Source organism: Bos mutus, chromosome 2 (genome assembly GCF_027580195.1).
Source record: "Bos mutus isolate GX-2022 chromosome 2, NWIPB_WYAK_1.1, whole genome shotgun sequence".
Lineage (NCBI taxonomy): Eukaryota > Metazoa > Chordata > Mammalia > Artiodactyla > Bovidae > Bos > Bos mutus.
In genome coordinates, this window is record NC_091618.1 from 18,891 (window position 1) to 44,553 (window position 25,663).

Genomic DNA, 25,663 nt, shown 5'->3' on the forward strand with positions numbered 1-25,663 from the left:
TTCAGATCAGGACAGGGAGCTGCCCACCAGCTGCATGAGCTTCCTGAGGCGGTGGTGACAAACGACCACACAGACGCTCTGAACAGAAGCCTGCCCTCCCTCAATCCTGGAGACCAGACGTCTGAGGTCAGGGTGTCCCAGCGCCATGCTCCCTCCAGAGGCTCCAGCCCAGGCTCCTTCCTGCCTCTTCCAGTTTTTGGGGTCCAGGCGTCCCCGGAGCCCACACTGTTTCAATGTGTCCAAAGTAGTTTGTGAAGTTTTATGCTGGAGATTTCTCGCTGGACGATGCTCCACGTTCGGGTAGACCTGTTTAAGTTGACCGTGATCAAACAGAGACATAACAGAACAATCAACATTATACCACACAGACGACAGATAGCATACTCGAAATATCCAACTCAAGTGCTGAAATCATTGCATTAACTTGGTTAATCACTTTGATGTTTGGGCCTGCAGCCCTCCACCCTCGGGCCTCAGCTCCCAGAGTGTACCTTTCACAGGAGAGACTGATTTCCTGCTTCCAAGGAGACAGACGGGAGATGGAACCCTTAACCTCAGCCTTGAATTGTGCCCTTTAACATGCTGCTGGGGGCGGGAGGAGGACTGGCCCATCTCCAGGACCTGCAGTGGTCTGTTGTCTCCTTTACACTCTGTTTTTTCGTTTACACTCTCACTTGCTTCGCCTGTTCACTAGGATGCGAGTCGGAGTGGTTCTTGGTGTGCTCACAATTTTCTCCCTTCAGAAGCCACATGGAGCCATCAGAGAAACTGAATTTTAGAAGATATAGCTGATCAGAAACCTAATGTTCAATTATTCAGAATTGTTTATGTTTTTCCTGGAGCAAATAGTTACTAGAACCATAAAGTAAATAATAAAAGTTAATACCTCAACAATATAACATTTACCATGGACTCACCTGGGCTTTATGTATTTACACACCAAGGTGAGCGTCCAGACTGCCTCTCAGTGTGGGCAGCAAAGCCTTCCACTGAGCTTCGCAGCTTGCATGAGAAATAGGAGCATTTTCTCTGCATTTGTCACGCACTGGGCTGCGTATTAGGAATTCACAGACGTTGCGACTTTTAGTGATCTGACTGCGTGTGTTGCCGAACCAGGTTTGTGTCCCGTAGTGCGTGTGTGCCCTGGCTTGTTCACCCTTTGTGACCCCATGGACTGTGGTCCGACAGGCTACTCTGTCAATGGGGTTTCCCGTTTCCTTCTCCAGGGGATCTTGCCAACCCAGGGAAGAGGAGTTAGGACGTGTCCTGTGGATCAAGCATAAGGGGGAACGCCAAACCTTTAGGTGTTTGGTGTTTCTCCTGGCCCAGTTCAGTTCGGTTCAGTTGCTGTTGTGTCTGACTCTTTGCGACCCCATGGACTGCAGCGCACCTGGCCTCCCTGTCCATCACCAAGTCCGGAGCTTGCTCACACTCATGGCCATCGAGTCGGTGATGCCATCCAACCATCTCATCCTCTGTCGTCCCCTTCTGCTGCCTTCAAGCTTTCCCAGCATCAGGGCCTTTTCCAATGAGTCAGTTCTTCGCATCAGGTGGCCAGAGTATTTCACTCTGATGGACAATCCACATACAGGGTTTTCCCTGAGGCTCTGCTTGGCCCTGGAACCAGAGTCGAGCATGAAGAACTGCTGCCACCTTGTGGCTACATCCAGTAGAACCACTTTGAAACCAGTTCTCCGGGAGTCTCACTATTCAAAAGGCCTGTGGTGGTTTAGTGGTTCAGTCGTGTCCAACTCTTGTGACCCCATGGACTGTAGCCCACCAGGCTCTTCTGTCCATGGGGTTTTCCAGGCAAGAATACTGGAGTGGGTTGCCATTTCCTTCTCCACGGTAACTTCCCGACCCAGGGATCGAAGCCAGGTCTCCTGTGTAGCAGGCAGATTCTTTACCAACTAAGCCACTAGGGAAGCCTAATTTTATTCAAAAGGCCTGAGAGGCTGTAAATGACACCTGCCTTTCAAGTAATGTCCCTAGGAAAATCATCAAAAAAAGAATTCAAAGCAGGGCCCAGTTTCAAGAGGCACGTTGTACTCACACTGTCCAAAGTCCAAGAGCAGGTGGAAACACACTCCACATGACTACCTCCTAAAACGAGGCCAATCACACCCACCACAGGGAATCACCTTACACTGCTCCGAAACACTAAGATCTACTGAGACAAAGTCCCTCAGAGGGCTTAGAGAAAATAAACCCTCCTTTCCTTCTTGTCGGTATGCAAATATGCACAGGAAGTATGCAAAGCAGCATAGGGAGTTCTTTTATTAAAAAAAACTAATATATTGCCCTTATTTTTCTAACACAAATTATTAGAACTACGACCTAGCTTTTTAAATATACTAATCAAATACTTAAATACGTAAGGCTCATAGAGACAGACAGTCCATAGTTTTGACATTTACTTGGAAGAAAATAAAATATAAATGTTAGCGAAACCACCTCACAGCTGTCAGAATGGCCATCAATAAAAAGTCTACAAATAAATGCTGGACCCGTTGTGGAGAATAAGGAACCACATGTAAGTCATCAGTGACAACATACTTACTGATGTGAACATTTTAGTGGCATGTGTAAACATGTGCTGAGTAGTGTTACAATAGCTATTAGTGTTGCCACAATGGTTACTTTCTCATGTCTTTTTCATATATTTCTTTTGAGACTCTGTTCCATTATACATCATCACAAGGTATTAATATAGTTTCCTATACTATACAGTGGGCTTCCCTCATAACTCAGTCGGTAAAGAATCTGCCTGCAATGCAGGAGACCTGGGTTGGATTCCTGGGTCGGGAAGATTCCCTAGAGAAGGAAATAGCAACCCACTTCAGTATTCTTGCCTGGAGAATCCCATGAAATGAGGAGCCTGGCAGGCTACAGTCCATGGGGTCACAAGAGTCGGACACAACTTCACGACTAAACTGCCACCACCACACTATGCGGTGGGTCCTGGTGGTTTCTTTCACGTGGAGCAGTGTGTATCTGTTACGAATCCCAAACTCCTAATTAATCCCTACCTTTTCCCTTTGGTGACCACACATTTGTTTCCTATTTTTGTGAGTCTACCTCCGCTTCATAAATAAGTTCATTAATACCATGTTTTTAACGTTCATTCCACATACAACCGATACCATGTGACACATGTCATTCTCTGACTTCACTTCATGACCATCTCTCGGTCCATCTCCATGTGGCCGCACGAGGCATCACTTCATCCTACTTCACGGCTCAGGAATAGTCCTCTGTGTGTAAGTGGCTGTCCGTGCATGGAAACACAGAAACAGACTATTTATCTGAGATGTGCAAGAATCTGCTTGCGATGCTGGAGACCTGGGTTCAATTTCTGGGTCGGAAAGATCCCTGGAGAAGAAAATGGCAACCCACTCCAGTATTCCTACCTAGAGAATGCCATGGACAGAGGAGCCTGGCAGGCTACAGTCCATAGGGTCGCAAGAGTGGGACATGACTTAGCACTCTACTCTTTCCTTCCCGAGGGTTTGATTAAACAGACTACTTATCTGGAATGGGCATGTGTACCTATGAACATCATCGCTCTCTGTCCTGTGAGCATTCAACCAGTAGCATACAGTGGTTCGTGATCTTTGTATACAATATTCAATTTCCGCTAAAAGCTGCTTGACTGTGTTAAGGATGCTGACACCCATAGTTCAGTTCAGTCCAGTCGCTCAGTCATGTCCGGCTCTTTGCGACCCCGTGGACTGCAGCACGCCAGGCCTCCCTGTCCATCACCAACTCCTGGAGTTTACTCAGACTCATGTCCATTGAATCGGTGATGCCATCCAACCATCTCATTCTGTCATCCCCCTTCTCTTCCCACCTTCAACCTTTCCCAGCATCAGGGTCTTTTCAAATGAGTCAGTTATTTGCATCAGGTGGCCAAAGTATCCATAGCTGACTCCCAAATCTCCCCAAAATTAAAAAATAGCAAATGCATGAAACCACTTACTTGTGAGCATGGTGGGTTAGGCCTAAGCTCATCGTGATGTCTTATTTAAGGGGGAAAGTAGATGATTTTACATGAGATGGCCCTGAAGTAAGGACCAGATATCACATACAGTTAAGCACGGGCCAGAAATTAAGAGGCATATTTTAGGGCAAATGGATGTGGACTTTTCACATCTTCATAATTAAGCTCTGATTATCAGCAATGATGAGCATGTTGACCACAGATGATCTGACTTAATACGTTATATATGATAAATACACATAGCCATCATGTACCATTAATGACTTCAGTGACCCCTGTAAAAATGAATACCAACTGGAATCTAAAGTGGATTGAACTGTTTAATGTGTTCTGTAATATCAACTGGCTGATATACATGCTTATACACATCAGATAATTCATGATTTTATGTATCATGTAATGAATATTTAAATAAAAATTACCATGGTTAGGGTATGTATAGTACATGGTTAGTACATAAACCATAGTACTGTACTTACATATGTAGAGGGGCATATAATTCTCCAAGCAAATAGTACTGTTTGCTTTTATAGCATCAATTTTGAATGCTTGTGTGCCACTTAATGATAGTGTTTATGTACTGTAAGCAAATTGTTCGGGAAATAGCTTAAGCTGAATTTCAACTTCCTGTGCTGATGGGAGAGCTAGAGCACCTTCCCTGAGTCTTAAGGAGATATATTACTCTCCATTTCTGACAAAGACTCTTACACTTTAGCAGGTTACTTTTAATAATGCTTATTAGTGCTATAACCAGAGAGGGCAGTGGCACCCTACTCAAGTACTCTTGCCTGGAGGGTCCCATGGATGGGGGAGCCTGGTGGGCTGCAGTCCATGGGGTCGCTGGGGGTCGGACACGACTGAGCGACTTCACTTTGACTTTTCCCTTTCATGCATTGGAGAAGGAAATGGCAACCCACTCCAGCGTTCTTGCCTGGAGAATCCCAGGGACGGGGGAGCCTGGTGGGCTGCCGTCTTTGGGGTCGCACAGAGTCAGACACGACTGAAGCGATGCAGCAGCAGCAGCAGCAGCTAGTTCTCCAATGATAATATATCATTATCAATGGAATCAATGGAATCTCTTCCAATTCACGTCTGTTAATAGGTCCACTACTGGGAATCAAAAAAACATGAGCTGAGGGGCATCAATGTCGTACTTTATTGTTCTGATATACAGACTACTGGGACGACTGCCAAATGACATTTGGGAGCATTAGGGATAATACACCCACTTAGTGTGAACAGACCACAGAACAGCACATGCAAATTACAAGCATTATTTCAGTTTGATGTGAAGGTGGAGTGTTGAAGGAGTTAGCGTATAATTTTCTGGATCTCCTAGAGGGTCAGATGAGAATACTATTAGAATTATTAAGACTATTAATAAGAACAAAGCAACCCAGGGATCCTCAACTTTGTAGTTTGGATGAAATGAGATTTTGCTAGAACTGGATGAGATTCCTGTTGGATTACTAGACTCTGTTTCATGAAAGATTAGTAATCAACTGCTAAAACTGCAATTTTTAAAAAATGGGAGGATAAAGTGGAAGGCAAAGAATCAAATGAGGACCAGAATCCTCCTCTGATTCTTTTGAATAACCCAGTGCCAATGGGAGGAATGGCTAAAATAAAGCTTGACAAACCTGTTTCTCCTCAAAAGGACATTTAGACTCATTGCAACAGGTAATATGTAAACACTATGGCTATTAAAGAAACAGTAAGGTGACTCTAACGTTCACAATTCTAATACCGTGTAAAGTTCACATGGCAGGCTTCTTGCTACATGAGTAAAAGAAAGAACGAACACAGAACCTCCGTTCCCATGTGAGAAACAAACAATCTATGGACTGTTTACATATTGGTACATGTGACGTGCACTTCATGTACAGCGTATTGCTGGAAATACATCTGTTGTGATTTTATTTGAAAAAGTAAACAAATACAAAGCAAACAAGGGGATTTCATTATGATATTTGATGGGGACGGCAGATCAGTAAATGCACTGTTAACAATTATGATTAACATCTTGAATTTTCAAATGTTCATCATTACTGTTCTTACAGTCAAAATACAATGACTTTTCCTTTCATTGCCATGTTTCAATTCCAAATAAGAATACTGATGACATTCATTGTATTGTTAGTTTTGTTAGGTACGTAGAATAGGGAAAAGGAGTCCAAAATGGCGGTGGCTAAAAGACAAGGAAGGGAAAAGCCCTCGAAAATAGAACAAAGGAAGGTCCGAGGACCCGAGTGAGGACCTCAAGTAAAACAAACAATATCTTGTGTCTTTGGATCGACATGCCCTCACGCCTTGAAGATGGATTTTCCTGCTATCTTCTAAATAAAATAGAGCTGTAACACTGAGCTGTAACACTGATTTGTCTAAGAGCTTTAACATGGTCCTTTTGAGACCTGAGAGCTATAACACGGTCTATCCAAGACCCGAGAGCTGTGACACGCCGAGGGGGCTTTAATGTCCATCACTCCAAATCTTTGTTGTGACGAGACAAAGAGCCAAGGAACATACACTAGCGTGACAGTTTTATAAGGTCTTTTCCAAAATCTTCATAAATTTGTAGTAGGTTTGGATTTATTAACATGGTAGAATTGTTTGTGTTATCCTAATGAATTTTGATGAGTGATTTTGGGGATTAATTTTTTTTAATATATAGGGTAACTGTTAGTAGCTTTGAGTAATGCAATAGCTATGGCTACTAAGCAGGATGCTGACGTTTGAGTTAAAAATTGTCTTGGGTATATTCCCTTTCTGTAATGATGGAAATACAGATTAAAGTCACAATGCAATATCTGTTCACATTCACTAAACAATTAGAATCAAGATCAAATATTAACAGCAATGTAGAAAATCAGAAACCATACACTTTGCTTGCGGATATGGAAAATAGTAGACTATATGTACAATAGTTTGGCATTTCCTCAGAAAGATAAAAATACACTGTTTATTTCACCAGCTCTACTCTTGGATATACATGTCAATAACTGAAAACAGCTGTTCTAACAACCGGTACACAACTATTCCTAGCAACATTATTCACAATAGCCCAAAGGTAGATGAAAGGTTGTTGCTGAGCTATGAATGACGTCAGATTCTTGGCCTCCAGAGAGGAATTCAATCCTGGGCCAGTGACGAGGCTTGATCACTCAGAGCTTCTGTGTAATATATTTTTTTAAAGTACAAAAGAAAGAAAGCTTCTGACACAGACATCAGAAAGGGGCAGAAAGAGTGCCCCCCTGCTAGTCTTTAGCCAGGTGATACACAGCTACTAGCAGGCTGCTGATTAGAGAAAGGAAATGTCTCAAAACTCAGAGACTGGCACCAGGCCCCTCACCCACAACATGCACTGAGCTAACACTGGCACCAGGCGGTCATCCCGGGCCATAAACGATCAACATGAATCTTGAAGAAAGACAGGTTTCCAAGCAAAAACACAGTCTCACTAACACGGCTTGAGAGAACATTTGCAAGAGTAAAACGCACTGGTTTGTCAAGTCAGTTTTGAGTCTTAGGTGGAACTGACTTAAAGACACAGCCTAGGGTAAATACATAGTTCATTAGCAGAGCTTAGAAAAACATTTCCATAAGAAAAACGCATAGGTTAGCTCAAGGTTTGAGGAAAGTTAAGTTCAGGTGGAACCAGGTGTCGTCATGGCAACACAGATTATAAAAGAAACCTCTTTTTAAATTTGTATTTTACATTTATATTTAAAGTCGCTCAGTCGCGTCCGATTCTTTGTGACCCCATGGACTATACAGTCCATTGAATTCTCCAGGCCAGAGTACTGGAGTGGGTAGCCTTTCCCTTCTCCAGGGGATCTTCCCAACCCAGGGATCGAACCGGGGTCTCCCGCATTGCAGGGGGATTCTTTACCAGCTGAGCTGTCAGGGAAGCCAAACATCTGACACTTGTAGTTTGTCTCCTCCTGCCGCTTGAGAGCTAAATAGTGTCTGACCAGTGCAGCCTATCTCCTCCACCTCCTCTTTGGAGACCCCTGGCCTTCCTGCCCGTTACCCTCTCGTTCCCCTCTTTTCCTTCAGGAGGATTATGTTGCCTAAGCAAAGGAGCATCGTCTCTAAATTGGTGAGGCAACATATTCTCCTAACCCTCATATCAAGGGTCTCTGATCCAGGGACACCAAGTAGTAGTTGGAGGAGTAGCTGGAGGAAGCTGCTACAGTGGCAGGAGTTTGAGCAACCACGTGTAACTTACAAGCTTTCATGCGCCTACAAACAAATCCAGCTACACAGTTACAGACACAGGGAGCAAACAGCAGAACAGAACAATCAGCAACGCTAAAAGTCACATTATGTCCATAGTTAGGGTACAAAGTGTTGCACCAGTCCACTTTAGGATTGTTAGATGTCATCAGATGAAGAAGAGACATCACATATGATTGTTGACGTCGAAGGTGTTCGCAGACTTGGAGAAAGTCTTTTCCTTGAAGTGGAGACATCCACCACGGGAAGCCTTCCACTGATGAAGAGGGGAGCGCTCCGCAGACCCAGCATTTAGACCAATTGTGGAATGCAGCGTAGGAGTGAGCGCAGGACAGGAAGGCATTGTGTTGAGGATCAAACGGCAGACTCAGGACTTTTGGAGTCAGCAGAAGTAGGCTCACATAGATTATCAGGCCCATCTGAAAAGTACAAAGTCAGAGCATAGAAAGTAAAGACATAAAATGATGTCACTTAGTCTTGGTCAGGGTGCCACCTCTTAACTCGAGTGTGATGTACCCACGAATCAATTCCTGGCACTTTGACAGCTGTGGGAGAAGAAAGAATAACCTGGTAAGGGCCTTCCCAGAGGGGCTCGAGGGATGGGCCCCCAGATCCCAATGTTTTATCAGGACCTCAGTTCCTGGCTCAAACAGAGGCTTGCTTGACTCAGAGGCTGGGTCAGAAGTCACCTCCCAGAGTTCCTTTAATGCCTGTTGAAAAGCTGAGAGCTAAGTTACATAATTAGTTAATTCCAAGGCTTCAGGGTCTATAACAATGTCTGTGCATAAGAAAGGCCTTCCATAAAGACATTCAAAGGGGGACAGTCCCTCCTTTTGGGGACAGTTCAAGCCCTCATTAAAGCTAAGGGTAGAACTTTAAGCCAATTGTCCTGAGTCTCTTGAGTTGATTTGCGCAGAGGTCTCTTAATAATGTCATTAGCTTTTTCAACCTTTCCTGAGGATTGGGGCCTCCAGGAACAGGGTAAGTGATATTCTATTCCTAGAGCTTTTGACAACCCCTGAGTTACAGCAGCTTTAAAGGTGGAGCCATTGTCACTCTGAAGGCTCTGTGGCAGCCCAAACCTGGGGATAATTTCAAGGATTAAAATGCTTATAACCTCCTTAGCCTGTTCACTACGACAGGGAAAAGCCTCAATCCATCCAGTAAAAGTATCCATCCACACTTGTAAGCAAGAATACCCATTAGCTTTTGGCATATGAGTAAAATCAATTTCCCAGGGTATTTTCCTCTCCAGGGTATTTTCCACTTTGTTGTAACCCAGATTTTGCTAGCTTTCCAGTCTTTGGGCAATTTTTCTGACAAACCTCACATCTTTTGATAATGCTCTTTAAAGCTTTCATTATATTTTTACCTTCAAACAAACGAGAAGCCATCTGGTAAGTACTTTCAACACCTAAATGAAAACTCTGGTGTAAACCCTCAGAATTTTCCATTGAGCATTTTCAGGAATTATTAATCGTCCATCCTCAGACTGTAACCATCCTTTATCGGTAATCTTGGCTCCTCTTTTCTCATATCTTTCTAATTCTTCCTCAGTATATTGTGGTTTTTCCTGTTCCACAGGACCTGTCCAGATCAAAGGCGCCTGCAGTGAAGGGGTTTCATAAAGTGCCACTTTTCTGGCTTGACAGTCAGCCAACTGATTACCTTCGGCCACTTTACTCCCAGCCCTGCTGTGCCCTTTGCATAACAGCTACTTCTTTAGGACAATATATAGCAGTTAAAAGTCTCTCAATCTCTCTGAAATGCTTAATAGGTTCTCCTGTTGCCATTTTAAACTGTCTTCCTTTCCATATTGCATCATGAGCATGTACAGTCAAACACGCATACTTAGAATCAGTGTAGATATTTACTTGGTGCTCTTTGCTTAACTCTAGACCTCGGGTCGGAGCCACAAGCTCTGCTAACTGAGCACTCATTCACTGGGGGAGAGATTTTGCTTCTAAAACCTGTTTAGCTGTCCCCATGGCATAACCTGCTTCCCATCCCAAACCAAAGAACTGCCATCTGTAAATATTTTCATATCAGGATTGTCTAATGCATCTTCCCAAGCTGCACAGTTTAAAGTTAGACATTGAGATTGTCCCCAGTAGTGATCAGGTGTCTCATTTTCCTTCTCAGGAAGAAAAGTGGCAGGATTTAAGTTCCCAGAAACTTTAAGCTTGGAAGGAAAGTTATGTCCAACCTAGATAGCATATTCAAAAGCAGAGACATTACTTTGCCAACAAAGGTTCGTCTAGTCAAGGCTATGGTTTTTCCTGTGGTCATGTATGGATGAGAGAGTTGGACTGTGAAGAAGGCTGAGCGCCAAAGAATTGATGATTTGGAACTGTGGTGTTGGAGAAGACTCTTGAGAGTCCCTTGGACTGCAAGGAGATCCAACCAGTCCATTCTGAAGGAGATCAGCCCTGGGGTTTCTTTGGAAGGAATGATGCTAAAGCTGAAACTCCAGTACTTTGGCCACCTCATGCGAAGAGTTGACTCATTGGAAAAGACTCTGATGCTGGGAGGGATTGGGGGCAGGAGGAGAAGGGGATGACAGAGGATGAGATGGCTGGATGGCATCACTGACTCAATGGACGTGAGTCTGAGTGAACTCCAGGAGTTGGTGATGGACAGGGAGGCCTCGCATGCTGCAATTCACGGGGTCGAAAAGAGTCAGACACGACTGAGCGATTGATCTGATCTGATTGGTCCTTCTAACAACAGTGACTGATATTTAAAAAGCCAACTGTCTGTCACCCAAATATTAACTTCAGAGTTTAAGATTCTACTCCCACAGGCTGCTGCTGAGGCCCTCAGGGTTGCGTCAAAACTCCCAAGGCCCTACCTTTTCTTTCAGTGTCAAACAAATTAAAGTCTGACCCTGTGGGTGAACTCAACAGGAGCTTGCAGGAGAGCAGTCTGAAGAGCCTTAAAAGCCTTGTATCTGGAGACCAAACCAGTTTGTCGGTTTGGGCCTGTTGAGTTTCAGTTATAAGCTCATATAAAGGCCAGGCAAGTTCCCCATAACCCGGGATCCAAATTCGACAGTAGCCTGTGATTCCCAAAAAGCCTCTAAATTGTCTTAAAGTCATAGGTAGGGGATGACTTAGTATAGGTTTAATTCTAGAAAGCATATTGAAAAATATTTGGCTCGTTTAGGGATTTCAGACAATAGAGTACAAGGATTAGGCACCATGGGGTGTAAAGGAACTGCAGCCTCAATTATTATTTGTAAATCTTCAACTAGTCTCCACTTACCATTTGACTTCTTTATACCCAAAATAGGAGTGTTGCATGAACTGTTACAGGGAATTAATAGTCCCTGCTCCTTTAAATTCTTGGTGATGGGTTTTAACCCTTCCTTAACCTCAGGTTTCAGTGGATACTGCTTTCGATGTGGAAATAAGTGCAGGTCTTTGAACTTAACAACTACAGGAATAGCATTTTGTGCTCGACCCACAGATTTTCCATGAGCCCACATTCTAGGATTTATATTTTATTCAATTAATGGGAGAGAAAGGGAGGGCTCCATATTCATGAAAACAGAGGCATGGACCTTGCTCAGTATATCCCTCCCCAAAAGAGGTGAGGGAGACTCTGGCACGATCAGAAACTCGTGTGAAAATAGCACAGAGTCCCAGTTGCAGCTTAGAGGACGACTGAAATAATAACGTTTGGCTTGTCCTGATAGTCCCACTATGGAAGCGGATCGAGAAGAAAGTGAGCCAGGGGCTTCGGTGAGCACAAAGTAAGCTGCCCCAGTGTCCAAAAGGAAATCGATGGATTTGCCCCCACAGTTATGAATACCCGGGGTTCCTCAGATGTAATTAGGATGGGAGCTTGTGTGGGGACCCCCAGGCACCTTCAGTCCTGGTTTTCTTGAAACCTAGGTCCCTGAAACCTATGCCTGTGGGGGCAGTCTTTCCTCTAGTGTGGTCCCTGGCAGACTGGACGTTGCGCCAGGGGCGGTTAGACACCCGAGGGCAATCCCGCTTGAGGTGCTTGAGGTGCCCCTCCTTTCCACAGTAATAGCAAACCCATCCCTTTTCACCTGTGTCCCTCCAGAAATTTTTCTCAGGCTGTTTAAGAACGGTTCTGACAGACATAACAAGGGCTTCCGCCTGTTCCCTTATCTTTCTCTGCCTTTCTTTCCTCATATTCCCTAATGTAACTGACTGTTCAAGCCAGATGCAACAGATTATCTAAAGACTGCTTTGGTCCATATGCCTGTTTTAATAGCTTATGGCAGATATCTGGAGCTGACTGAGAAATCTATCTTTTAATCTATCTATCTATCACTCTCCCCTCTTCACTTTCGGGATCAATCCTAGTGAATCTGTGAAGGGCTTCCCTCAGTCTATCTAGGAATTTACCAGGAGCTTCCTTCTCCTCCTGTTCTGTGTTTGCCAACTTGGCAGAGTTTAAAGTCTTAGCACGTGCTTGCCTGAGTCCTTCAAGAGCACATCTGACAAAATGACTCTGATCCCATCTTCCTTTAGCCATGTTGTAGTCCCAGTCTAGTTCTGTAGTTGGGACCACCTGACTCCCAGTGGGGAGGGCGGCTATTACCAAGTCATTCATCTCCAAAGCAACAGCTTTCCCAAAAACTCGAGTTTTTGAGTGGGGAGTCAGCATCTGTCCCAGGATATACATCAGTTCAGTTCAGTCGCTCAGTCATGTCCGACTCTTTGTGACCCCATGGACCACAGCACGTCAGGCCTCCCTGTCCATCACCAACTCCCGGAGTTTACTCAAACTCATGTCCATTGAGTCGGTGATGCCATCCAACCGTCTCATCCTCTGTCATCCCCTTCTCCTCCCACCTTCAATCTTCCCCAGCATCAGGTAGCCAAAGTATTGGAGTTTCAGCTTCGACATCAGTCATTCCAATGAATATTCAGGACTGATCTCCTTTAGGATGGACTGATTTGATCTCCTTGCAGTGCAAGGGACTCTCAAGAGTCTTCTCCAATACTACAGTTCAAAAGCATAAATTCTTCAATGCTCAGCTTTCCAACTCTCACATCCATACATGATCACAGGAAAAACCGTAGCCTTGACTAGACGGACCTTTGTTGGCAAAGTAATGTCTCTGCTTTTTAATCTGGTCATAACTTTTCTCCCAAGGGGTAAGCATCTTTTTAATTTCATGGCTGCGGTCACCATCTGCAGTGATTTTGGATCCCCAAAAATAAAGTCTCTCATGTTTTCATTGTTTCCCAATCTATTTGCCATGAAGTGATGGGACCAGATGCCATGATCTTAGTTTTCTGAATGTCGAGTTTTAAGCCAACTTTTTCACTCTCCTCTTTCACTTTCATCAAGAGGCTCTCTTCCTCTTTGCTTTCTGCCATAGGGTGGCATCATCAGCATATCTGAGGTTATTGATATTTCTCCCAGCAATCTTGATTCCAGCTTGTGCTTCATCCAGCCCAGCGTTTCTCATGATGTACTCTGCATATAAGTTAAATAAGCAGGGTGACAATATACAGCCTTGATGTACTCCTTCACAGATTTAGAACCAGTCTGTTGTTCCGTGTCCAGTTCTAACAGTTGCTTCCTGACCTGCATAAAGATTTCTCAAGAAGCAGGTCAGGTGGTCTGGTATTCCCAACTCTTTAAGAATTTTCTACAGTTTGTTGTGGTCCACAGTCAAAGGCTTTGGCATAGGCAATAAAGCAGAAATAGATGTTTTTCTGGAACTCTCTTGCTTTTTCGATGATCCAGCGGATGTTGGCAATTTGATCTCTGGTTCCTCTGCCTTTTCTAAAACCAGCTTGAACATCTTGAAAATGTGGTATGCAGAACACAGCTTGAAAATGTGGTATGCAGAGAATTATGTGACAATAATTAAGTAATGATACGTGCTACAGTCTGAATCAAAGATTGAAAACGACATGCTCTGTGAAAGGAGCCAGCCACAAAACCCTAACCTGCAATATTCCATTTATACACAACGCCTAGATAGACAAATCCATCATGATGGAAAATGGTTGCCTCAGGCTGGGGCGACAGAGGTGAATGGAGAACAACTGCTAATGAGCGGCAGGTTTCTCCTGGGGATGATGAAAATGTTCTTGTGGTGACAACTGCACAACTCTGTGAATAAACTACAAGCCACTGAATTGAGCACTTAAAATAGGTGAATTATATGGTATGTGACTGTCTCAATAAAGTTGTTATTAAAAATTAAAAAGCAACAAAAAAATCTTCCAACAGAAAAATGAGCCAAAGAAATGAACAGGCAATTCACAAATGAAAAAATATGCATGTGGTCAATACACTCAATACAGAAAAAAGATGTTCAATCTCACTAATAATCACACAAACATGAATAAGTACAAGTTAGCACTTCCGGTTTCAAGGTGGCAGAGATGGAAAACACTGAGTTCCCACTGTGGGCCAGCGTGCCCAGCGAGCAGCAGCAGAGAGTGGCTCACTGCGCCAGACTGCGGCCTGCAACGCCTCTGCAGAGGCTAAGTGCGCTCACTGGCCAGGCACAAAGGGAAAACGCCTGCATGTGACTAACTGACCAGAGAGCCCACCGTGCCACAGCCACGGTTTCCTGGCCTGATGGAGTGTTACCCAGCTGTAAGGAAACAGTGAGTCCTGGGAAAGGTCTGTGGCTGGGCCTGTGGGCCTGTGACCAGAGAAAACAGAGCCACGCTAACGATTAGTCCCCCTACGCTGGGCACGTGGGGAGGCTACCGGCAGGAGGAACAGCAGGCTCGCCGTTTCCCAAGGGAGCAGCAAGTGGGGCGCACAAGTCCAACAGCGGCCACGAGGGAGAAACCGGAACAGCTGCTGGGCAACCTGCCTGCAGTGTGTCCTCCTTACACGCAGCCTCACCAAACGCCCACACTGATTCTCCGGGAGGGCAGGTATATGGTCCCCCTCGCTGTGCAGATGAGCAAACGACAGCTTAGAGAGGTTGTCATTCCACCCAGGTCTCAATGACTTGCCAGGATCCGAGGCCAAAGTCCACACTCCGTGAGGTGTGCTCTTTTCACTTTAAACAGGGGCAAGGCTGCCGTGGACAGACACAGAATTCTTGACTCACTGGATCCTCAGTCTGTCCCAAAAGGGCAAGTTCTCTGTCATTAGTTGGCAACTCCCTTTCCTTGTACTAATCAGTGTTACAAAACATGTTTTATATATATATATATATAAAAGCCAAAAATGAGCAATATTAAGTCTTAGTTCTGATGCTCAGAGTCTGCAACTGCCAAAGGAAAGATACAATTGAAACTCTGAAGCATCTTAATTTCTGAAAGCATGGCACAGGAGGTAGGGGCTTCCCTGATGGCTCAGTGGTAAAGAATCCACCTGCCTATGCAGGAGACCTGTGCTTGATCCCTGGAGAAAGAAGATCCCCCGGAGAAGGAAAATGGCAATCCACTCCAGTCTTCTTGCCTGGGAAATCCCATGGACAGAGGAGCCTGGTAGGCTACAGTCCACGGGGTCGCAAAGAGTCAGACACAAATTAGTGACTAAACAACAACAACACGGCAGCCCAGGCGCGAGGCTGACTCACCACGCAGGCCCCCAGTGCTGGAGAAACACTGTATGACGCCTTTCAGATGCGTGAAAGGACCGGCGAGTCAGCAAGGAATACCTGCAGGTCAAACCAACTCAAGCAAAGGCCGGAATTCAGACAGCAAGTGAAGCTTTGAGAGTGGGCAGCGAGGGCATCTGCAGAACTCAGCAAGCTCGAGGTCTCTAGGGAGGGCCCTCCAGGATACAGCCGGGTCCCAGAGGGTTATATCTCAGTGGAAAGAAGACGGCACAGAAAGCAGCCCATATCAAATCCCGGCACCACATGGAGAGGGGCACAATCCCTCTGGGAGAATCTGTAACCACTAGGCGGCCCCCAGGGACTGCAGCCCAGAGTCGCACACTGTACAACACACACTTCAGGCAGATAAAGAGAAATCCCACATGAGAGGGCCCAGTGCAAGGAGGAGCAAGGACCAACTACAGCAGTCAGTAAGAAACAAGCATATCTAGGGGCTTCCCCAGGGGGCCAGCGGTTAAGAATCCGCCTCATGGCGCAAGAGTCATCGCTTCGATCCCTGGTCTGGGCAGATCCCTCACGCCACACAGCAACTGAGCCAGGGCGCCACAAATACGCAGCTCACGAGCTACAGCTACTGAAGCCCCTGCGCCTCGCGCCTGCGCTCAGCAACAGAGAAGCCGCCGGCCGCCGCAAGGAAGGGCAGCCCCCGCTCACCCTAAGCAGAGAGAGCCCAGCAGCGGTGCAGGCCCCGCACAGCCAGAAAATGAAACCAGCAAGTAAGAGACACGTGAGCCTGAACAGACACAGGACTAACGCGTCTCCACAGTTAAAGAGCTGAACCACACACCTGTGGGATAAAAGCAGGGAGTGTTAGTCGGTGGGATGTTGGCACACAGACAGAGACAGACGGTAAAGAACCCAGAAACAGACCCATTCACTTGTGGACACCTGATGCACAGTAATGGTCACTGATGACTTTAATGATCCACAGGAAACGAGTGTATTTTTCAGTACATAGTGCTGGCTTAATGTGACGTGCTTATTAAAAAAAGGAACAAAATTACCTCCCATCTCAAACCATATACAAAATTATTATGAACAAACTAAAGACCTTAGTGTAAAAGGTAAAAATCATAAACTGTTTGGAAGACAATATATGAGGAAATACCTTTATAAACTTTAAGTAGGGAGGAAGTTTTTAAATAAGAAGTGCTAACTATTAAGAAAAAGTTAATAAATGACATTAAAATTAAGAATTTCTGTACATTAAAAAAACACTAGAGCGAAAAGACAAGCCACAGACGGGAAGTGGATAGTTTCAGGGGGGTCTCTGTATAATAAAAAGACAATTCAATCAAACAATGAGGGACAGACTTGAGCAGCTGTCTCAGAGAAGCTGAGAGCTGAACCATCCATTAGTGCGTGAAAAGGTGCCCAACCCACTATAACCACGAAGAATGTGAGGTGTCACTGAGCTGCCAACAGATTAGTAAAAAGCTTAAATCTGACAACACCGCTGTTCAGAGGATGTGAAGCAGGCAGATCGTCACTTGAACTGTAAACTGGGGAAACCACCCTGGAAACGACCTGGTGTAGCTCCATTTAGTCAAACTGAAGGTGCACACACCCCAGGATCCAGTCCTGCTCCCTGGGGTGCGCCCTGACAGGCTGCACACGCGTGCCCCAGGAATGGCCACAGTATCACTGGCTGTCTCAGCAAAATACTGGAAACAAACGCCTGTCAACAACAGAAAGGGCACGTAAATTCTCACACAACAGAACACAAATCAGTAAAAACGATATGCAACATGGATTAATCTCAAGAACACATGTTAAGCAAAAAATTTAGACCTTGAAAAAAATAAGATGATGTACTGAGTTCAAAAACATGCAAAATTAAATAAAATAACATTGTTCAGCAACACAAACACATGTGGCAAAACTAAAGAAAAGCAAAAGACAGGAACTGCCTAGAGATCCAGCGGTTAAGACGAGGCACTTGCAGTGTCGTGGCCTGGATTCAGTCTCTGGTCAGGGGACTAAGATCCCACCAGCCATGGGGCCAGAAAAGCAGTAAAGGAAAAAGAAAAGCACAGAAACAGTAAAAGCAGATTCAGCGCTTACGTGGGGTGGGAGTGGGGCGGGGTCAGGAGGGCACTTCGAGGTAATGGCAGCATTCTTCTGCGTAAACTTGGTGACTGTGGGTGTTCCTTGAATGCTTATCCTTCAGGTGGCATATATTCTTTTGTATCTACTCAATATTTAACAAGACAGCTTACAAAATTAACCAGTGTTATTCCTGACTTTAAGCCATGATTTGAAGCATTAACTTGGGCAGCTGACTGAGTTACACTCAACCAGGCAAGTCCCTGACAGGGGCCCACCCAGCCCTGAGACTACAGAGATGAGACATGTTTCACCAGCCAGGCTCCTGAGCTGCAGACAACTTCCCACTGGGCCCTGGAGCCTTCCACTCAGGACAGGAAAGGCAGTGCTTAGATGAATCGGGTCAGTAGAGGAAGTGGGGTGGGTGGGGTAGGGGGAACAAGTTCTACTGCCAGACCTTTGAAGACCAGAAGCTGAGTACATTTCTGCTGTAACAACGAACCACCAGGGCTGCTTTCGGCAGACTCCCAGCGGGAACTGCCACCTCTGAGCCTCTGCACGCTGCTCTTCAGAATCGAGTGGGCAACTCTCAACTCTAACCCTGCCCTCCGCGTCCTTCCTTTGAAGCTCAAGGCTGATCTCTCCTAACAAGCGGGTGTGAACGTAAGAGCCCACGCTGGGCTTTCTGTCGCATCTGTGACTGCATCATTGAGGTCAAGGTAGGCGCCCGCAGACTGTTAAGCTACTGATACCCACGAGGACCTCCCAGAGTGCCAGACACCTGGAGCAAATGCTAAAATCACTCGCTGCTAAAATGCCTACTCTTGTGACCTCTATTATTTCAATCATTTAAAAATGCGGCTCGCCAAAGTAGACTGTGGTAAATTACGGTCTCTGGGACGATATGCTCTGTGCACTAAATGTGCTTGGAGGTTTTCATTTCCTGTGAGGTTGGGGTCCCTTCCTCTGGTGGTGTCCGCCACCCAGCCAGACACCAGGTCTGAGAACCTCTGCCACCCGTGTGGCACCGTCCTCGAGGGAATTCCAGGCCGGTACAGAGTGGGACACCTGGGTCTTTTTTGTGGCAAACTGTTCCAGCTGCAGCTCTGCCCACAGAGGCTGCCCTTTCGGCATTCTAGACTGAAGGCTCAGTTCATGTGCGACAAAATCAAGCCACGTGACACTTTTCAAAGTGTCTCCCCTATACACACAAACAGACACACACGTGCACAGAAGGGCCCGGGCACAAGGACACACAGACGCCATTAACAGTCATCTGGGACAGGAACCGGGTCAGACCCGAGAGGGCCACGCACGTCCCCACCCTGAGCACTTTTCCTCCTCAACTCTGCACGCGTGTTCTCCTGACCCTCAGAGGCTGTTGTCAGATCACCCTCTCCTAACTAACACGTGGTAACACTCGATACCAACTGTGGACTCAAAGACTAGATAAAGCATTTTACACGCCTTACCTCATTAATAATTCCACCCAATAAAGCTAGCGTGAGGTCATCATTATTCCCACTACACACCCGAGGAAACGGAGGCTTAGAGAGGTCAAGTACTTTGTCCAAAGCCACACAGCTAGTAAGTACAAGGACCAGGTATGTTCGGCTCAAGTGTCTTTGACTTAGAAGTTCATGCTTCTAACCAGCACCCCAGAGATTCTCTGTTGGTTTTTGTCGTCTAGTTGCTCCGCTGTGTCCCACTCTGCAACCCCAGGACTGTAGCCCACCAAGCTCCTCTGTCCTTGGGATTCTCCAGGCAAGAATACTGGAGTGGGTTACCATTTCCTTCTCCAGAGGATCTTCCTGATCCAGGGATCGATCCCACTTCTCCTGCACTGGCAGGTGGATTCTTTACCACTGAGCCATCTGGGAAGCCCTCAGAGGTTCTTAGTTGAGGGCAATTCTGCTCCAGAGACACATGACCTCCTCTGGAGACGTTTCCATTTGTCACAGCTGGAGGTAGACGGGGGCTGCTGGCACCTGTGGGCAGAGGCCCAGGGTGCTGCTCAGCACCCTGAAGTGCACGAGACAGCCCCACGACGAAGACTCACCAAGCCCCAAACGGCAGCACGTCAGAGCTGAGAAACTGCTCTACTGGAAAAGGACAGAAAGACAGAGAAACGGTCTCTGACCCACACTTTCGTACTTTAGGTCATAGTTCAGCATGTTCGCACGCCATATTTCACACAGATACCAAGGAAAGCATCATGAGTCCTCTCTTCATCAACAGCATGCCAAACCCTCATCACACTGGAGGTCTCTCTGGGCCCACTGGCTGAGCATCCACCCATTCCACAGTGTTTACTGAGCACCAGCTCCGTGCCAGGAAACGACCCACACAGAGGGAGTACCTGAGACAAGGCCCTGTGCCTGCGCGTGAGCTGCTCGCGGCCTCACAGGCGGACAGGCAAGGAGACCCGTAACATCACAGCGGGTAAGAACGCACTGCTAGATCGTAGAAGGATGCCAGGAAGTCACAGAGGAGGAGCTCAAAGTCAGCTGAGGAGGGGGTGGGAAGGGTGGGTAGGACTGGGAGAAAGTTTCCCAGAAGCATTTGCACTTGAAGGAGTTAACCAGGCAGAGGGAATCCTTTCCTTCCCAAAGGACCCCTCAGCAGCCCTTTCAGAGGACAGCCTCTGAGAATCCGGACGGATCACTTCAATTAGAAAGCTTGATGGAACTCCGAGAAAAACAGGGGGTGTGCAGAGCAGTCCCTGATCCTCTGAGTCCAACCTGGACAACCTGCCTCAAGACAGACAGACCACAGCCTGGCCTCCCCAGAGGTTGGGCCTTCTGTGACTGCAGTGCGAACCAGTCTCTCTGGCTTAGAACCATCCCACACGGTGCGGCAGGAGGACACCGACACGTGCACAGCAGGCCCTGTGAACTGCAAGCTTGATTTCCCAGCATTCTCAAGACAATTCTCTGGAGTCAACGACATGGCCGATGAGGAAACTGAGGAGCGACAAGGGAGTGACTGGCCCTCAGGACAGACAGCCTCTAACCCGGGAAGCAGAGATACACACCTGACCCCGGAGTCCTCGTGGCTCGATCTGCGGGGGCCTTTCTAACGCACTCCGAAGCACGTGGTGTACCGTGGCTCTTCACCTCACAGAGCCGTGCAACATCAGGCATCCTCCTGTGCTCCACACGCTTCTGAACAGGCCTCTGGCTTTTCCTGCTGCACTGTGAGTGTGCACGTGCTCAGCCGTGTCCGACTTTTCGTGACCCCATGGACTGTAATCCGCCAGGCTCCTCTGTCCATGGGATTTCCCAGGCGAGATAAGGGAGTGGGGTGCCATCTCCTCCTCCAGGGCCACTCCTGCGTCTCCTGCGTTGGCAGCTGGATTTTTTTTTTACCACTGAGCTGCCTGGGAAGCCCATACCGTGATTACCATGTGGCTAAGGGCGCCTTGACCCCAGGACCCAGCTCCCTCACCTCCACAGCCTGAGCCCCAGTGCAGTGTCTGACACGCCAGGCACAGAAAGCATTGTGTGAGCAAGCCTGGGGTCGCTGGGCCAAGCAACACGGACAACCCAGAGCCAGAGGGACCTGCCTTCGGGGCCCAGAGGCCCGGGACACACCCCACCCTGTTTCACCAGCCAGTGGACTTCCCTCAGGCCTACCGTCAGAGTCAGCAGTCCAGTTGCACTGGAGACAAAACGGCTTCTCTCAGCCAGCTTTCCCTCCAGCAGTGGGACAGTCATGACTCCTCCTTTGGTTGTACGCCAGAGGCGGGGGGTTGGGGACACACTGCACAAAAATACATGTCTTCAAACATTAGAACCTTAAAAGGAAAGGGTATGTGCTCCCTACTCCTCCTCTCTCTGCCATACGCAGTGCATACACAACGGCAGGAGCCAGAGCAGCCTGCTCGGTCCATGACACAGAAGCCTGGGTTTGAACAGGGACAGCTACATGATCAATGGAACCTTGCCTCTGGATGACTTCACAGAACAGAGTGAGCTGCCCTGACCAGTTCTGGACTGCCTACTTCCAGACTGTTAAGGGACAGGAATAAATTTCTATTTCCTTTCAGTCACTGTATTTTGGAGCATTTTAGGTGTGAATTCTGCCCAAGGATTAACCTAGCAAGATCTCTGTCAGCAAAACGACAACTTCATCAACATTCTCCTAACCACACTACCTCGGGTTCTGTCATCACTGCGCACTTTTAAAGAAAGGTTCTCTTGAAAAGGTGGGTTGGAGCGCGCTGCGCCCGAGAAGAGGACAAACAAACCGACCTCCTGGTTTGTTTCATCTGTGAGTCTTAAGAGACATACCTCAGATTTCCAAGAAGCCCAGGCTCCTCTGTTCTGACAGCTTGTCCAGGGAAACTCCAGCTTGGCTCTCCTCCTCCAGCTCACTACCTGAATCAAAGACCAAGTGGAAAATCTGATGAGAACCTGTAGGATTCTAAGAGCTGCTCTGTGTTCACCAAACACAGGCAAATGCAGAGCACTGAGCGCAGAGCCTGGCACAACAAAGTCAGTGCTCAATAAACGTCACAGTGGATTGTGACTGGGCTGCTGCACACCAGGCCCTGTGCTGGGCAGCTGGGACACAAAGATGGATACACCCAGTCCCGCCCCCTACGCTCAGGAAAGCCTGCTGACCAGCGACAGCACAAGGTTGATAAGCAAAAGCAACGAGGCTGTGCCCAAGTAGTCTTGCGGCCCTAGCATCCTCTGGGATGTCCCAGACCCCGTGCTTCTCACTCCAGCCCCTCACCCAGGTGACACATCCCTTCCCACAACTGTAGAGACCTCTGATGGACGCCAGATCACCACGGTACAGCTCCATCTGAATGTTTTACAGGCATTTACTACAGACATGCTCAAAACAAAATGTATCTTCCCTCCTTAAACCCCCTCCCCATCCTGTTCCCTATCTCACTGAGCAGCATCACATCCACCAGTCAAAAACTCGGAGCCAACCCTGACCTCTCCCCCAGCCTCTAAATCCCCCATCTAAGTCATCACCAGCTTTGGTCATCTCTCCCCCCTTTCTGCCTCTAATCTAACTCAAGGCCATGGTCATCTCTTACCTCCACAGTTCTAATAGCCTCTTAACGAGCCTCCAGGCCCATTCCCTTTAATCTAGTCTTCACTAGAGTGATCTTTGTAATCCACAAATTTGATTCTTAAATGTGTCCTCATTAACCCCAAATTGCAAGTCCACAGCTAGGTTTAAAAGCCTCCCTAGGGGAGATTCCACTACAGGATCCGTGGTTGGGGAAGTAAGGACACCTCATGCCCCATGCCTGCTTCCCCTCCCGAAAACAAGACCCCTGAGGACCAGACCACAGACTAGTCTCTTTCATCTCTGTCCCCAGGCACAGAGAATGTCTCACATTCCATCTTCAGCTGAGAATACTCTTCTGCTTTTCTGCCTACACTCCCCAAGCATCCTTCAATTGTTTCCTGGGGAACAGAAGCCTTCCTGGATCCGCCTAAACTAAGTGAGGTGCCTCTGCTCAGTGTTTCCAAAGCACGAACTTTTCTACTTTTCTTCCATCATATCAGAATTGCCTACACTTCTGGAGGTCTCCCACGTGAGGTTCTGAGCTCTGGGTGGTGATGATGATGATGATACAAAAAATAACAGCAACAAGCACACACAGCATTTACTTTGTGCCAGCAAGCCTTCTCAGCACTTCACACCTGTTATCTCATTTAACCTTTATAATCATTTTAGGAGGCAGATTTCATTCTCAGCTCTCTTTAAGGATGCGGAAACTGAGGCAGGAGGCGATGGACCAACGTACCTAAGAACACAGCTGGCAAGCACCGAGACAGGATTCAAACCCGGCTGCTTGGCTCCACAGCCTACACTTTGTAACCGCGACGCCGGTCTGGGTCACTCGCTCCACCCTCAGAATCCACGAGGAGCTGAGCCACCGCTGGCGGAGCGAACGAAAGAATGAAGTGATCCCACACGCGCAGCATCGGTCTCCACCACGACCAGCTCCTCCAGGGCCTCGCAGGCCTGTGTCCTCGGCCCCGCTCGGCGGGCAGCGCCCCGCACCCTCGCGTTGTGCGGGGTCCCCTCAGTCCCGGGTCCGGTCCCAGTCCGCTGCCCTCCCCTCCCACACACAAACGTCCCCGGCGGCCCGCCGCGCCGCATCCTCCGCCGCCTCCGCCCGACTCCTGGGACCCCCCGGCCCCGGTGCTTGCTGACCCTCACCAGCCGTGTCCCGGAGCCCCCCGGCAGCGGAGGGCGTCACGGCCGCGAGAAGGCGGGACGGCACTTCAGGGCAGACAGACGGCGCCGCCAGGTTAGAGTCGGGCGAAACGGACCGCGCTGGCTTCCCGGCGCAACTCCCGGCGCATGCGCAGCGCCCGCCCTAGGCGTAGCTCGCGGACACGCGCATGCGCCTAGTAATCCAGACGGTCTGTAAAATAGACTCTGCAGTTTGTTCAGTTCAGTTCAGTTCAGTCGCTCAGTCGTGTCCGATTCTTTGCGACCCCATGAACCGCAGCACGCCAGGCGTCCCTGTTCATCACCAACTGCTAGAGTCTACCCAAACCCACGTCCATTGAGTCGGTGACGCCATCCAACCATCTCATCCTCTGTCGTCCCCTTCTCCTCCTGCCCTCAGTCTTTCCCCATCAGGGTCTTCTCAAATGAGTCAACTCTTCGCAGCAGGTGGCCAAGGTATTGGAGTTTCAGCTTCAACATCGGGCCTTCCAATGAACACCCAGGACTGAGCTCCTGTAGGATGGACTGGTTGGATCTCCTTGCAGTCCAGGGGATTCTCAAGAGTCTTCTGCAAACCCATCAATTCTTCGAGTTAGAATTGCTCTCATTGTAACCCTTCCTTGAGTTAGGAAGGGTTCCTACGCTTCAAACATAAAAGTAACAGCTTGTGCGTGTTCAGCGCTCCCTGTGTGCCAGGCACAGTGTCAGCCGCTTTACGAGCACTGTCTCGTCCTCTCACCATCATACGATGTTTTTCTTCCACTTTGCAGAAGGGAAAATGGAGTTTCAGGGTAAATGAATTGCCCGCTGTCACTCATCTTACAAGCGGTGAAGCAGAGATGTGAACCTAGTTGTGGCTTCAAAGCTGTAGAACCACAGTTACGTTTTCCTATCTTCTGAGCTAAACATTGCCCCTTTGCCTGTTTAGGGGATGTCCAGGGTTAACCTCTGTGTCGATGAGGGTGCCTGAAAACAAAAGTCAGCTTGCAGACTTCACCAGCGCCTCTGTGGTGTCTTTCCAACTTTTCAGCACCACCAGGCCATTGACTTTTCTATTGAAAAGCAGAGACATTACTTTGCCAACAAAGGCCGTCTAGTCAAGGCCATGGTTTTTCCAGTGGTCATGCATGGATGTGAGAGTTGGACTGTGAAGAAGGCTGAGTGCCAAAGAATTGATGCTTTTGAACTGTGGTGTCGGAGAAGACTCTTGAGAGTCCCTTGGACTGCAAGGAGATCCAACCAGTCCATTCTGAAGGAGATCAGCCCTGGGATTTCCTTGGAAGGAATGATGCTAAAGCTGAAACTCCAGTACTTTGGCCACCTCATACGAAGAGTTGACTCATTGGAAAAGACTCTGATGCTGGGAGGGATTGGGGGCAGGAGGAGAAGGGGATGACAGAGGATGAGATGGCTGGATGGCATCACTGACTCGATGGACGTGAGTCTGAGTGAACTCCAGGAGTTGGTGATGGACAGGGAGGCCCGGCGGGCTGTGATTCATGGGGTCGCAAAGAGTCGGACACGACTGAGCGACTGAACTGAACTGAATAGTTCCTAAGAGTTCTCCTTTCTTCATTTTTGACCCTGTT

At 47.6% G+C, this 25,663-nt stretch overlaps 1 long non-coding RNA gene across 3 annotated transcripts; it reads right to left on the bottom strand.

Annotated features, from left to right (window-relative positions):
* Positions 1–895: 895 nt before the first annotated feature.
* Positions 896–24,184, bottom strand: LOC138990463 (uncharacterized). 3 transcript variants are annotated; one of them, XR_011466603.1, is made up of 5 exons: positions 23,641–24,184; positions 22,157–22,243; positions 21,500–21,626; positions 20,899–21,243; positions 896–1,617 (listed from the first exon to the last, which is right to left on the bottom strand). It is a non-coding gene; the product is annotated as an uncharacterized lncRNA (long non-coding RNA). The 3 variants fall into 3 exon arrangements; XR_011466599.1 differs by lacking the exon at positions 896–1,617 and adding an exon at positions 4,242–8,655; XR_011466600.1 differs by lacking the exon at positions 896–1,617 and adding an exon at positions 8,790–17,496.
* Positions 24,185–25,663: the final 1,479 nt, after the last annotated feature.